General features: G+C 41.2%; 1 protein-coding gene across 1 annotated transcript in view; it reads left to right on the forward strand.

The window, feature by feature from the left end:
* The window catches only part of LOC311137795 (nuclear receptor ROR-alpha A-like), a 286,358-nt gene that overhangs the window by 100,762 nt on the left and 169,258 nt on the right, over nt 1-16,338 (forward strand). The gene's annotated exons all lie outside the window — the stretch shown is intronic.

Genomic DNA, 16,338 nt, shown 5'->3' on the forward strand with positions numbered 1-16,338 from the left:
ACAGAGCAGAGCTACAGTTCCAGTGTTCTTCCACTGAGTGGCAGGTATTTTGTTCTAATACTGGCCACCCGCTAACACAGGCAAATCAAGATGGATGGTTAGATTTCATAGTTTTATTATCCCTTAATGTGCAGTTATACAGTGACAGAGAACTCTCCTGGAAGAGGACAGGCCAATGTTTGAGAATTGAGCAGGCGGGAGATAGCATTCTCCAGGCACAGCCATTTAGTTCCATCAGATGAGATGCCATGGCAGGCAGACAGGCAGTCTCAGGCTGTGTCTACACTTGACACTTACATGCGACTTCAGCTATCAGAATACAAAGATTGCATTGAAAAGATGGGTCTAGATGCACAAAAGTCGCTTTGTGGTCTGATTGTGTTCAGATCTGGCTGACCACTTCAGGAGGTGGTCAGGTATACATTGTGCGCGGATTTCTCCTCAGTCTGGACACAATCAGGCTACCGAAAGTGCATACAGTGGGCGACGTCATCAGTCTCCAGAAAACCTGTGTTTTGGGACCGAGAGGCACTTTTTCATTATAACGTTGGAGGAAATACCTTGCTAGCGTGTGAGGAATGTGTTTGCTGGCCTCATAAATGCTATCCAGCAAGCTAACACGTTTGCAATCCTTTTAGCGTTACTTGCTAGCTTGCTGACTCGCTACAGAGGTTAGCTGGCTAGTTAGCTACAGTAGTTAGCTACTGCCATCAGTTGTTGTTGTGTTATTGTCATACTTTGCCTACTCCACCATTTGTAGAATGCATACTGGCATTTTAATATAGTGCGGGAAAAGGGAATCCGGACACACTGTGGACACGGTAGACACATTTAAATGTATATGTAGATGCATGACACGTTCAGAATTCCATGATCAGAACTCTATGATCAGAATACTAAAGCTGCATGAACTGTCAAGTCTAGACAGTAGGCACAGTGCCCTGGCCTCCACTGCAGCCACAGCTGTGAACATCTCAAGGAACAATTTATTGACTAAATCCTTCTTGCCACTACGCTATATCTGACTGGGTAAATAACTTTATTTTGAGTTAATGTGGACCCAGTGACTCAGACTTGAGCACTGTGGCGTCTGTGGAACGTTGATAACAATGGAAATGACGTGACCGAGTGATGGGTGTGCAGCCCTTAATACTTTGCCAATACTTTGCGGCACCATCTGGTGATTGTGCTTCTGTCTCTCTCTCTCTCTACTTCCCACTTAACTCTGTAGAGAGGAGTGCCACTCCACATGGAACAATAGCTCTCCTCTCAACACTACAAGGTGTTTTGTTGTCCTTTTAAATGCACATCCCACTGGGCAAAGACATCAATTCAACGTCTATTCCACGCTGGTGTAACATAATTTCATTGGAATTACGTGAAAACAATGTTGATTCAACCAGTGTGTGCCCAGTGGGATGTCAGGTCTCAAGTAGTTGCTCTTCTCCCACCTTTTGTGTACTGACAATAATAATTTGTCCTCCGCTTGTTCGTTCATTGATATTCTTCTGTAGTGAGACTGAATGGTATCCATGTGGTCCTCTGTAGCTCAATTGGTAGAGCATGGCGCTTGTAACGGCAGGGTAGTGGGTTCGATCCCCGGGACCACCCATACGTAAAAATGTATGCACACATGACTGTAAGTCGCTTTGGATGAAAGCGTCTGCTAAATGGCATATTATTATTATTATGTAAGGGACAGGATAGTTCTAAAAAAGACAGGATAGTTATAAAAATATGTCAGGAAGGTGTGCTTCAACTCGATGCTAAAGCACAATGCCCTCCCCACAATGTGAACATGTAAACAGATATTCCTGTATTTGTTAATCAAACAGAATAAGAATAATACTGTACTAGACAGTCCATTTGGGAGGGAGAGGTGGGGATGGAAATGTGTTCCCTGTCTTTGTTAATATGTCACCCACTGATAAAACTGTCAATGTTGGAATAACTAACAACATTGGGAAAATCTGAATATATTTAGTGGCACATTTCAAACCAGTTTGTATGCAGTGAGGGTCTCAGCAGCACATTGCTGTCTAAATGACTGGTTATTGACAGACCGTCAGCGTCATGGGTTTCGCTTGTTCTTTGAATCTGTGGTACTCTAGCAAATGTGATCCTCTCTGATGCTTCTATTTTAACTTATTTTGATGTCCCTGAGCATTAAGAGAAGTGACAGCTTACAAATAAATCCATAATTATCACATTTGAAAGCTGCCATCCCAAACTTTATTTGCATATGCAACACTTTGAAGGGTGGGTCTGATACACCCGGAGGGTCTGGCAGACTCTGGCAAAGTGGCTTCTGTCGTCTCTCTCATCAGCCTTTGGGTCTTTCTCAGAAACCCACCGAAAAAGAGAGAGGCAGAGACTGTATAGCAAGAAAATACTGCTCTGTTAAAAAAGTCTAAATAGGCAGGACTGACTAAGGTTCAATGGAGTACAAAGAAAACTGAAGGACAAGATTGTTCCCATTGTTTTTTCACCATGTATTTCCCCACAGAGCAAGGCCTGCCAAGGCCCCGCAGGCTTCATTTCACCCCCTCAAAACCCAACATCTTTCTTTGAGTGTTCTGAAGATAGGAACACAATGACTGCCTGTAGAAGTTCATCTTATTTCTACCTGGGAACACAAAAGACTAATCATTGCCATCACAAAAGCCTTGTTCCTGTCGCACAGTGTGTGATAAGGCAGGCTCAGGCAGCATAAAGGGCCTCCAGAGAGTAGAGAGAGGCAGACCGACAGGGAGGAGAATGGGTCCAGGCCAGACCTAGGATTACCTCTCTCCCGTGCTGTGTGGGGTGAGCCTATAGGACCACCCTTATATCCTGTGCTGTCAGTAGAGGACAGGTTTAGGACACACAGCAGACAGGTATTATATAGGAACATCTATATTTATCAATCATGTTTTTTTATGAGAACATTGCCCATACTTTGGCTATGTGTATTTTATTTGTAATGCATGTCCCAATCTTTAGTTTGACATAGACTAATAGTTCCACGCTGAAGCAACAGCCTGGCTGTCTATAGGATATACTATACTGCAAGTGGATTAGAGTTACTGCTGAATATATATGGGATGTCCTCTGCCTGCTGCCCCACATCCTCAGTGAGACACTGCCACATGGATGGCACTGTGGAAAGGGGTCATGTTTATCCAACAACGCCAGGAAAGAAAATAAAACATAGAACCGTTAACTGCTAACCCTTTCCCTGTTAGGCAGAAATAGCGGCATCTGAGGATTGTTTTTGGTAGCTCCTCTCTTCTGCTCCACCTTCTGAACAGATATACATATCCCCCTCTGAGGCTCTGCCACGTTACCTCCCCCTAAAGGTGCAGCTGAAGCTCATCTAATTGGTCACTGGGCTTTAATTAGCACGTTGCGTTTTTCATGTCTGCCATTAGGAATTCAATTGGGGTGGAGTGATAGCTGATATTTTCCCCTTTCTCCATCTCTTCTCGCCAGAATCCTTCCCTGTCTGATTCATCTCATCTTCATTTCCCCAGATCCTGTTTTTAAAGTTTTATTTAGGGTGTCATTTGTTTAACAAGGGGTTATTTATTTAGTGCATCAAATCATTCCTAAATAAATATTTATATATTTGTGGGGGCTTCAAATATTTACATGGTCTCCCCACTTCTGGTTTTCAAGCCACTGTAATGAGTGTTGTTGTTGGGTGTTCAGGGGAATAACAAGATTGGTTTTCAAAGTGAAAAGTCCTTTGAATATATTCAAACTTAATTACTTTGAATCTATTATCAGAGTTGATGCTCTGATCATAGTGTAATTGGAGGTATATTATGGAGAACGGCTGCAGTGATGGTAATTTATGTGGCTGTTGATATTAATTTGAATGATAATGAATGATTCATGTCACGGGGTGGTGTGTAAACATGTCCTTGTGTCAACTCCTGCACTGATGCACTCTGAGATTCCTACTTGACCAAATTCTCTTAATCCTCAAAGAAGCTTAGCCATTTTAGCCTAATGCCCCCTCGTCTCTGCATCTTGTTTTATCGACTTTATTGTGTAATGGTGGATTATTAAAGAGGGGATGATCATTAATACACCACTGTCCTCAGGCCTTGAACCAGTCAGGCCCTCACAGTTTACAGCACTGTGATTGCCACTGGTCCAGCTGGGCATGATGAGCCACACCACTGTGTTTTCATACATCCAGCCTTATTAAGAGACGCTGCAGGCAATACAGTACTGTAGCAGGAACAGAACAGAGCCTGGCAGGCAGGCAGCAGGCAGTTAGGCAGGCAGACAGGCAGCGTGGCTGGTTAGCCGTTGAACCAGGGAATGCCTCTCTCCACTAGAATCCCCAACCTAAGATCCTAATGACTAACCACAATGAGGAAGGAACGGGAAGAAAAGGCTGATTTGTTCTGCATTCTAAATATGGCCTGTAATCTTTATTCCTCTGAGTACCTTATTAAAAGTGAAAGGAAGATGAAATCCCACCACCCGGGCCATCCTTTCTGCTGTTTATTAGAGGGGCTTTTCTCTGCTAATATTGAGGTTATGGTAACCTTAGCCGTGATAGATGCATCTTGTGACTTCAGGTAATAATAGCAATGATGGATTCCCACCTGAACCCTGGAGGTGTAATCTAGCAGGATGGAAAAAGATAAAGTGGCAGGGAGCTTCTGAAAGATACACACAGGCACAGGCAGATCGGATCCAGCTGTTTATCATCGGCTAGACAACACAGTGTTGTCAGAATTTATGATGCTTCGCCTAGTCTCTAATTCATCATTCATTAACTACTATTTTCTCTACTGAATCGTTCTCTATTTATCGGTTTTATCAGTGAAGTTTATTTGATAATAAATATATATATATATTTTTTGTTGCTGTTAGTGTGAGGATTCTGTTTTCATTTTATGAATACATTTTATCCATCTAAGATGTAGTCATCTAATTTTTTAAGTGTCAGTTCACTATTGTATTAGGAAATTAATATTGTTAGTATACCACCTAATTTACTTCACTTCGTGATGGCCTTTGCTTGTTCGCAGAATACTTTTTGTGTCACCGAAGTGCAAAAAAAAATAAACAAAATGGATAACTATAAACAGAGAGAATGCGATCAGCATATTTAAATTCTAGATGTGTGCATTCTGGGGCATTCTGTTAGTGCACTAATGAAGCTCAGTACAGTCCCAGATATTTTTTTCCTGCCCCACACCTTTCCTGTTGTTGAGATGCACAAGGTGGCAGAGCTATTATTCCATTAGCAGCTAATTAATGAAGCTAATTTGTGTAACTGTTATTAAGCCCTTTGAAAGATTGTTTGTCTTCAGATGAAATGAAATGCATCCCTGAAGCGATCCATTGTGGCGGATAGATTAAAAGGGCAATAAGGCTCTTTGAAAAATGTTATATTATGGGCAGTAATTTTTCACCGTACCTCAGCGGCAGTGATGACAGGGAAACACTGCAGTCCTTCTTCATGTTGAGATTCTTTTTTTGGTCAAAGTACCAGGGGAGAACACTAAGTGTGATTTATTCATCCCTTGACCAGTAAAAGGTGTCAGCCAGGTGAAAATAGATGTTGGGAGAGTATTGACAGGAGAAATGGCCATGCAGTTGTCCTGTCCCGTCACACCAGATAGAGAGAGGGGGGAATGTCTCCTCTGATGTACCTCACTGTGTATGCTTTGCAGGAGGCAGTTCCGCTAATACACACATCCTGACCAGTAATACATTTTTGCATTTATTTTACTTGGTTGCTACAGTATATGCTATGCCCACTCTCTCTGTTCGATAGTTCTGATTTATCTCAGGAACAATTGACATGTTTCTATTCCTTATATAAGTCGTCCTCTCTGCATTTCTATATGATATTATACTGTAATTTTCTTTCATTTGTGGCCGTTGCTTAACAGTATCCTGGAGCGCATTGGATACATCTCAGACGCAGACGGCGATCTGATTTCCCACATGAACAGATCAAATCGCCTCTTTTGTTCGCTGGTTCTATCTGGCAGTGTGGAGGGCTTTCCCTTATTGAGGAGGAGAAGGAGGATGAAGAAATGAAAAGCAGTGTAGCTTGTGAACAAACACCCAGCATTTTTCCACAGGAGATGTTGCACAACATGAGCACTGTCTGCCATTCCACGACTCTAGCTGCAAAAAGGGAAGAACATCTCCCTGGGATTTTATATTTAGCATTTTCTATGCTACTTATGAAATATTTCATAAATAATGTGAATATATTAGACAGGGAGAACAGTGTGTCACTGGCAAGTCATTCCATATGCACTGCCATAGCAACAAGACGTTCCACCTTTATCTGTTTAGAGCCCATGATTCTTAAACTGTTGGTTGCCCACATTTCCCTTTTTAATCAGGGAACGTTTGGGATACCCTGCAGCAGGGATCTAGATAAAAGGATTAACTCAGTCTCTACTAGTTAACCACGTTTCCACCCAGCCAGCCCCAAAAAAGTATGGATTTGCAATGCCTATTTCAATGTGTTTTAATCATGTCTCATTACGGATGTGAAACAGATGTACAGTACTAATGCAAGTCTCTCCTTGCATTAGCACTGTATTTGATATTGATTGTTCAATAATTATGATGTATCGATAGTGTTATTTTACAGGGCTATCTATAACTTATACTAGTATAGCTTTACTTTAGTGAACTATAACATTGCTCCTTGCCTGTGGTGTGTGTATAATTCCTACATTATTGGGTTTTGATATCAATAGATTCTGAGCTCAGAAACTTCAAACTGATATGGTGCAAGTTATGTGCCTATTTGTCATCAATATGTATTACTGCATTGAATCTTCTTTTATTACAACTTTTAGTTCCTACACCCACATTTGAGTTCTCCTTTTAATACATATTTTTTTCATTTGAAAACTTTAGTAATCCAAGTACTGTAATATGATAACTTTTTATTATTTACCAAGATGTCTCAATATTGAAATTGGTATTAGGTAAAAGCCATTTTAAATCACAGTAAAACTCAAACTGCCAGGGATCTGTCAAGCTCCTGAAATTCGGAATTAAATTAAATCCATGACTAAAATAGTGTAACTATAGTGACAATTTCATTAGCAACACACACTCAAAAGTCAGGTTTTGAAATATGTAAACAAGAAATACTGTATAGTGTTTCAATATAGTTCATAGTGAGGCATTGATTGCCCTGTTTAAAATGACAACCTAGGGAAGAGAAACTTTAAGTTAAGCCTAAACCAAAGTGTTGTCTAGGAGAAGATAGAGTTGTGTCTTGCTGAGGCCATCCAGATGTCTTCATGAATGGTTCCAGAGGGCCCTACTCTGCAGCCTTAGTCTGCAGGCTGTACATTATGCTGGCCACATACAGGACCCCTGGTTGGATAGCACAGACTAGCAGAGTAGAACTGGCTCCTTTGTCACTACTGTTAGCATTAGCCAGAGATTTGCATATATTTCTCTGGGAAGCATTAAAGGAATACAAAAAAGACTAATCACTATTGAAAGTCTCCCTTTCAAGATTAAAAGAGCTCCATTAGAAATGTATGACTGCTCATGTAGTTTTTATTTCATTTCTCTGTCACTGTCCTCCCTCCTTTTGTGGAAGGCTTTGATTATCCTCCAGGTTGGAAAAAAAAACTGAAATATAATAAAGTAACAGCTGCCACTGGTACTAATGCTGCTTGGTGTAAATGGCACTTGCCTTTCATGGCAGAACTCCTTTGTTATTTTTATTAAATTTGTCTAAAACTTTCATGGTGGCACAGGGGAAACAATGAATCATACAAACTCAGTTGAAGCTCAGGATACTTGAGTTGGCTCCAGGTAATAATCTCATATTGAAAATGTACCTCTAAATTATGAGTGATTGGAAAATACACCAAGACAACATCTTCAATAATTACTTGATTTTCTCGAGGAAAACACTGTTTTGAAAGGTAAGAAATGAGACTAAATGTAAGGTTACTTATCTAGCTTTGGAATGCCTGACATGTTTATATGCTTTGTGTTAAAGGCCTAGTGCAGTTTCCCCCTCCCCACTCAGACCACTCCCAGACAGTCCTAGCTAAATTCTGGCTTGAAAAATTGCTCTTTGCTAACAAGCAATTTCTGTTTCTTTTTGACCATTTTAATTGATAACAATCACAGTAAGGTTCTTAATTGTTACCCATAAATTAGATAAAAACAGCTGCATTGGACCTTTAATACGATTTAAATTTGACTATTGAAATTTTTAATTATATTTCATTCATAATGGTTTATGTAATTTCATAATATTCTATAAGTAAATGAATATCTAACGATTAGCCTACATTTATGATTGATTATTATTTAGGCCTTAACCCCTTACACTCGGGGGTAATTTCAGGGATTTCCACTAGCATGAACATGCCCAGGTTTAACAACTTACTAAATATGAGATGCATATTCACAACCATGATATCAATTGAAAGGGTACACTAGAGATAATGAGGAAACACTTACAGTGAGGGAAACAAGTATTTGATCCCCTGCTGATTTTGTACATTTGCCCACTGACAAAGACATGATCAGTCTATAATTTTAATGGTAGGTTTATTTTAACAGTGAGAGACAGAATAACAACAACAAAATCCAGAAAAACACATGTCAAAAATGTTATAAATTGATTTGCATTTTAATGAGGGAAATAAGTATTTGACCCCTCTGCAAAACATGACTTAGTACTTGGTGGCAAAACCCTTGTTGGCAATCACAGAGGTCAGACGTTTCTTCTAGTTGGCCACCAGGTTTGCACACATCTCAGGAGGGATTTTGTCCCACTCCTCTTTGCAGATCTTCTCCAAGTCATTAAGGTTTCGAGCCTGACATTTGGCAACTCGAACCTTCAGCTCCCTCCACAGATTTTCTATGGGATTAAGGTCTGGAGACTGGCTAGGCCACTCCAGGACCTTAATGTGCTTCTTCTTGAGCCACTCTTTTGTTGCCTTGGCCGTGTGTTTTGGGTCATTGTCATGCTGGAATAACCATCCACGACCCATTGTCAATGCCCTGGCTGAGGGAAGGAGGTTCTCACCCAAGATTTGACATCCTTGGAGAGCTCTTTGGTCTTGGCCATGGTGGAGAGTTTGGAATCTGATTGATTGATTGCTTCTGTGGACAGGTGTCTTTTATACAGGTAACAAGCTGAGATTAAGAGCACTCCCTTTAAGAGTGTGCTCTTAATTTCAGCTCGTTACCTGTATAAAAGACACCTGGGAGCCAGAAATCTTTCTGATTGAGAGGGGGTCAAATACTTATTTCCCTCATTAAAATGCAAATCAATTTATAACATTTTTGACATGCATTTTTCTGGATGTTTTTGTTGTTATTCTGTCTCTCACTGTTCAAATACACCTAACATTAAAATTATAGACTGATCATTTCTTTGTCAGTGGGCAAACGTACAAAATCAGCAGGGGATCAAATACTTTTTTCCCTCACTGTAGGACATAAGTGAGTGTTACAGAATCCGAATGAAAGAGAAGCAAACACAAACCCACTAGTTGTTTTTTCACGACAGTGTAATCTTTTACAACATATTCCTCTGACAATTCTTGACAACGAAATATCGAATGACTACAAATGTATTGAACAACTTGCCAATAATATTGGTGCCAAACATTAGATTGATAAATCAAAAGACTTATAAAGGTTAGAGTGTCGAAGGACCTGGATCTCCAAATGGCCTCTCCAATGTCCAAAACCAACAATATCAAAAAAATATATAACAAATAAAGATTACAATGAAAATAATACATTTTTGTGACTTACTTTTAATTTGATTTATTTATTTACCTGGGGGTTTGCAGGTACAGGTATTTTTCCTTTCAGATTTTCACATATATATATATATATATTGTTGTTGTACCTGCGGGCTGCCACTCAAAAGAAAAAACGAAGATATGCATACAAAGATATAAATGATCACAGTAGAGATTAGTAAATGTTTTTAATTGTATGTAAGAAAAAGGAAAAAAAGACTACCCCTCAACCCCTGAACAAAAAAAATTTAACAAAAAGAAAATACAATATTTTTTGGAATACATTTAATAATTGAGTCTTATGTACCATTTCCAATATGGAAATTCCAGAGCAACTTACAGTTAGTGAGTGCATACATTTTCATACTGGTCCCCCGTGGGAATCGAACCCACAACCCTGGCGTTGCAAGCGCCATGCTCTACCAACTGAGCCACCTTGTAGACCAAGGTACCAGAAAAAATCCCCTTGAACATTTGTCACACTTGCTCGAGAGCTCTTTTTTGAGTACGCCCATTCATCATTTTTCACACCCTTTAAGCCTTAGCCCCACCCACCTCTTTAAGTATTCACGTGAGTCCATGTGCTAAACTGAGTGGTTAAGGTAGTGTATTAAACAAGTGGTGAAAGTAGTAGCCTAGTCCCGTGTAGCTCAGTTGGTAGAGCATGGCGTTTGCCATGCCAGGGTTGTGGGTTTGATTCCCACGGGGGTACAGTATGAAAACAAATATATGTATGCACTCACTAACTGTAAGTCGCTCTGGATAAGAGTGTCTGCTAAATGACTAAAATGTACAATAGGGAAAAATACACTTTATCTAGACATTAGCCTATATCCTAACATGTTGTTTGTCACATTGTCTCTGGTAAACACACTATATATCTTTGGTCTTGGCCATGGTGGAGAGTTTGGAATCTGATTGATTGATTGCTTCTGTGGACAGGTGTCTTTTATACAGGTAACAAGCTGAGATTAGGAGCACTCCCTTTAAGAGTGTGCTCCTAATCTCAGCTCGTTACCTGTATAAAAGACACCTGGGAGCCAGAAATCTCTCTGATTGAGAGGGGGGTCAAATACTTATTTCCCTCATTAAAATGCAAATCAATTTATAACATTTTTGCCATGCGTTTTTCTGGATTTTTTTGTTGTTATTCTGTCTCTCACTGTTCAAATAAACCTACCATTAAAATTATTGACAGATAATTTCTTTGTCAGTGGGCAAATGTACAAAATCAGCAGGGGATCAAATACTTTTTTCCCTCACTGTAAGTGGATGGGCCTGTTTATTTTTTATTTATTTTTACATTTTAGTCTTTTAGCAGACGCTCTTATCCAGAGTGACTTACAGAAGAAATTAGGGTTAAGTGCCTTGCTCAAGGGCACCAACAGATTTTTCACCTTGTTGGGTCAGGGATTCAAAGGTCGCTACCTTTCGGTAACTGGCCCAACGCTCTAAAAGCTAAGCTACCTGCCGCCTGTTCACATGTTCATGAACTACAATAAATGGCCATATCACCCCCAGACACACCTGCCTAAGTTTATGGGTCATGTAATCACCTGGCTAAGTGGAATCTTTTGTTTTGAAATGTAGCAAGCTAGCTAGCTAAACAAGTTCATGAACCATAACCCCAACCCATACATTCTTAGAAAAAAAGGTGCTATCTAGAACCTAAAAGGGTTCTTTGACTGTCCCCATAGGAGAACCCTTTGAAAAACCCTTTTTGGTTCCAGGTAGAACCCTTTGGGTTCCATGTAGAACCCTTTCCCCAGAGGGTTCTACATGGAACCCAAAAGAGTTCTGCCTGGAACCAAAAAGGGTTCTCCTATGGGGACAGCCGAAGAACCCTTTTGGAACCTTTTTTTTCTGAGAGTGTACAGTTTAGCAATACATAATGGTTTGTCATACACTTAGCTAGCCAGCCACCATGAATGAAATTATGCAGTATTAATCAGCAGATAAAGCTAACCAACCATCTAGCTAACAGTAGGCTATAACTAGCAATGCAAACGGATTTCTGACAAAATGAGACACGATTTATACTGTAACGTTAGCTGGCATTAGCTACCAAGCAACTAGCTAGTTAGGTTTGATGTTGGCTTGCTAGCTAGCCAGCCAGCTAACGTTAGCTAGCTAGCTAACAGTATGCTTTAACTAGCAATGTAAATAGATTTCTGACAAAATTAGATACGATTTGTAACGTTTACTGGCGTTAGATACCAAGCAACTAACATTAGCTAGCTAGCTAGGTTTAATGTTGGCTAGCTAATGTTAGCTAGCTAGCTAACAGAAGGCTTTAACTAGCAATGCAAATGACTTGATAGCAAAATGAGATACAAATAATATCTGTACATGAAGCTAACGTTAGACTTTTACCTGTTTACATGGATGAATGCTTCACGGCAGACTGGAACTGCTTTGATTAAGTAAAAGATCCTCTGTCGTTTGCATTTCGTCTGCTCATCTTTCTTGGGATGTTGTGTCAGTCGCTCCAGTTGACACTGACAGTGTTCAATATTACAATAATCATCACATCTTTGTTTTTCTCTGTCATGGATGCTGTGCTTTCCCTTTGCTTGAAGAAGTAATCCAGTGAGAGTTTTTTTGTTTGTTTTTGTTTTTCACCTTCATTTTAACCAGGTAAGCCAGTTGAGAACAAGTTCTCATTTACAACTGCGACCTGGCCAATATAAAGCAAAGCAGTGCGATAAAAACAACAACACAGAGTTACATATGGGGTAAATAAAACATAAAGTCAAAAATACAACAGAATATATATATATATATATATATATATATATATATATATATATATATATATATATACAGCGTGTGCGAATGTAGTAAATTATGGAGGTAAGGCAATAAATAGGCCATAGTGCAAAATAGTTACAATTTCATATTAACACTGGAATGATAGATGTGCAAAAGATGATGTGCAAATAGAGATACTGTGGTGTAAATTAGCAAAATAAATAACAATATGGGGATGAGGTAGTTGGATGGGCTAATTACAGATGGGCTGTGTTCAGGTGCAGTGATCGGTAAGCTGCTCTGACAACTGATGCTTAAAGTTAGTGAGGGAGATAAGAGTCTCCAGCTTCAGAGATTTTTGCAGTTCGTTCCAGTCATTGGCAGCAGAGAACTGGAAGGAATGGCGGCCAAAGGAGGTGTTGGCTTTGGGGATGACCAGTGAGATATACCTGCTGGAGTGCATACTACGGGTGGGTGTTGCTATGATGACCAGTGAGCTAAGATAAGACAGGTATTTGCCTAGCAGTGATTTATAGATGACCTGGAGCCAGTGGGTTTGGCGACGAATATGTAGTGAGGGCCAGCCAACAAGAGCATACAGGTCACAATGGTGGGTAGTATATGGGGCTTTGGTGACAAAACGGATGGCACTATGATAGACTACATCCAATTTGCTGAGTAGAGTGTTGGAGGCTATTTTGTAAATTACATCGCCGAAGTCAAGGATCGGTAGGATAGTCAGTTTTACGAGGGCATGTTTGGCAGCATGAGTGAAGGAGGATTTGTTGCGAAATAGGAAGCCGATTCTAGATCTAACTTTTGATTGGAGATGCTTAATGTGAGTCTGGAAGGAGAGTTTACAGTCTAACCAGACACCTAGGTATTTGTAGTTGTCCACATACTCTAGGTCAGACCCGCCGAGACTAGTGTTTAAGAGAAGTTGGAGGCTACGGAAGGAGTTTGTATGGCGTTGAAGCTCGTTTGGAGGTTTGTTAACACAGTGTCCAATGAAGGGCCAGATGTATACAAAATGGTGTCGTCCGCATAGATGTGGATACGAGCATCACCAGCAGCAAGAGCGACATCATTGATATACACAGAGAATAGAGTCGGCCCGAGAATTGAACCCTGTGGCACCCCCATAGAGACTGCCAGAGGTCCAGACAACAGGCCCTCCGATTTGACACATTGAACTCTATCTGAGAAGTAGTTGGTGAACCAGGCGAGGCAGTCATTTGAGAAACCAAGGCTATTTAGTCTGCCAATAAGAATGCGGTGGTTGACAGAGTCGAAAGCCTTGGCCAGGTCGATGAAGACGGTTGCGCAGTACTGTCTTTTATCGATCGCGGTTATAATATCGTTTAGGACCTTGAGCGTGGCTGAGGTGCACCCATGACCAGCTCGGAAACCGGATTGCATAGTGGAGAAGGTACGGTGTGATTCGAAATGGTCGGTGATCTGTTTGTTAACTTGGCTTTCAAAAACTTTCGAAAGGCAGGGCCGGATGGATATAGGTCTGTAACAGTTTGGATCTAGAGTGTCACCCCCTTTGAAGAGGGGGATGACCGCAGCAGCTTTCCAATCTCTGGGGATCTCAGACGTTACGAAAGAGAGGTTGAACAGGCTAGTAATAGGGGTTGCGAAAATTTTGGCGGCTAATTTTAGAAAGAAAGGGTCCAGATTGTCTAGCCCAGCTGATTTGTAGGGGTCCAGATTTTTCCGCTCTTTCAGAACATCAGCTGTCTGAATTTGTGTAAAGGAGAAGCGGGGGGGGGGGGGGCATGGGCAAGTTGCAGCGGAAGGTGCAGAGCTGGTGGCCGGGGGAGTGGTAGCCAGGTGGAAAGCATGGCCAGCCGTAGCGAAATGCTTGTTGAAATTCTCGATTATTGTAGATTTATCGGTGGTGACAGTGTTTCCTAGTCTCAGTGCAGTGGGCAGTTTGGAGGAGGTGCTCTTATTCTCCATGGACTTTACAGCGTCCCAAAACTTTTTGGAGTTAGTGCTACAGGATGTACATTTCTGTTTGAAAAAGCTAGCCTTTGCTTTCCTAACTGATTGTGTATATTGGTTCCTGACTTCCCTGAAAAGTTGCATATCACGGGAGCTGTTCGATGCTAATGCAGTACGCCACAGGATGTTTTTGTGCTGGTCAAGGGCAGTCAAGTCTGAGGAGAACCAGGAGCTATATCTGTTCTTAGTTCTGAATTTTTTGAATGGGGCATGATTATTTAAGATTGAGAGGAAAGCACTTTTAAAGAACAACCAGGCATCCTCTACTGACGGAATGAGGTCAATATCCATCCAGGATACCCAGGCCAGGTCAATTAGAAAGGCCTGCTCGCTAAAGTGTTTTAGGGAGCGTTTGACAGTGATGAGGGGTGGTCGTTTGACCGCGGACCCATTACAGACGCAGGCAATAAGGCAGTGATCGCTGAGATCCTGGTTGAAGACAGCGGAGGTGTATTTAGAGGGTAAATTTGTCAGGATGATCTCTATGATCCCCGGGACCACCCATACGTAAACATTTATGTACACATAAACGTCTGCTAAACGACATATTATATTATTATTATATTATTAGAGTTAAGACAACAGCTGGAAATGGCGACAAAGTTTGGGCTGAGGCTAAACATAAACAGGATGCGGTACTGTATAAAGGAACAGTCCAGCAGGCATCAGCTGTATAGCTGAGTTATCATAAGGTCCGGTGAACAGCAATAGGAGAATTTGGAGGTATTTCGTGGGCTGTTACAGCACTGGCGAGCAAGAGGCCCGGCTAGCGTGTGCTAGCGGGCCGGGGCTAGCAGATGGATCTTCGTGGTCGACGTCGTAACGGGAAGCCTGTTGAATCCACATCAGACGATTTCGTCGGCAAACCAGTCGTGTTGGATCGGCAGGGCTCCGTGTCAACACTAGGAGGTCCCGTCCGGTTGACAGAGAGGTAGATAGCCTGGCTCGAGACTAGCTCAAGGCTAACTGGTGCTTGCTAAGGGGCAATGGTAATTAGCCAACGACAACAGCCATTTGGTTGCAGCTAGCTGGTTGCGATGATCCGGCGCTTGGATCCAGTGATTCCAGCAGAAAATCCGATATGCTCTGGGTCGATAGCACGCTGTGCAGACTGGCCGACAAATTGTCCAGATTTGAGCTAGAGCTGGCTGGTGGGTAGTGCAGGCCACGGACAATGGTGAAGACGCTAACGGTGGCTAATAGCAAGTAGCCATTCAGTTGCAGCTAGACTAGTTTCAGCTTAAGGTTCTTGATAAAAGTTAAAATAAATAATAGAATCCTTTCCACGTTGGGTGAGGCGGGTTGCAGGAAAGTATATTTAGTTAAAGAATTAAAAGTACAAATTGAGAAATATATACAAAATAGACAAAAAACTAAAAAAAACTGGCTATTTACACAAGGACACAGAAAAAACACGACCGCACTGCTACGCCATCTTGGATACCCAATGAGAGTTGTTTAATACAAGAGCCTTCTGAGTTCTCTTTTCGACCCTCTCAACATTTGCAATCCAACTTCAGAATTTTGTCAATCTCCTCATACTCTGCTTCTACTGGGCATTCCATTGAGTTCAAAACTCAGTCCACTTCTTCCGTGAACACAACTCTGTTGATCTCAGTTTCTTCCCCATCACTGTCATCAGAAAACTCAGCAATGTCTGGTTCAATGACAATGTTGTTGTTACCCAAGTCATGGATTTCTTCATCATCTGATTCATTTTCAGAGTTAGAGAGTCAGCCCGTCGTCGTCCAGAAAGTAGTCCATCACAACATTCTCCCACTGAGCTTTGTTGATAGTGGCAGTTAAATTC

The sequence above is a fragment of the Coregonus lavaretus genome (assembly GCF_964263955.1).
Source record: "Coregonus lavaretus genome assembly, chromosome: 11".
In the NCBI taxonomy this organism is placed as follows: domain Eukaryota; kingdom Metazoa; phylum Chordata; class Actinopteri; order Salmoniformes; family Salmonidae; genus Coregonus; species Coregonus lavaretus.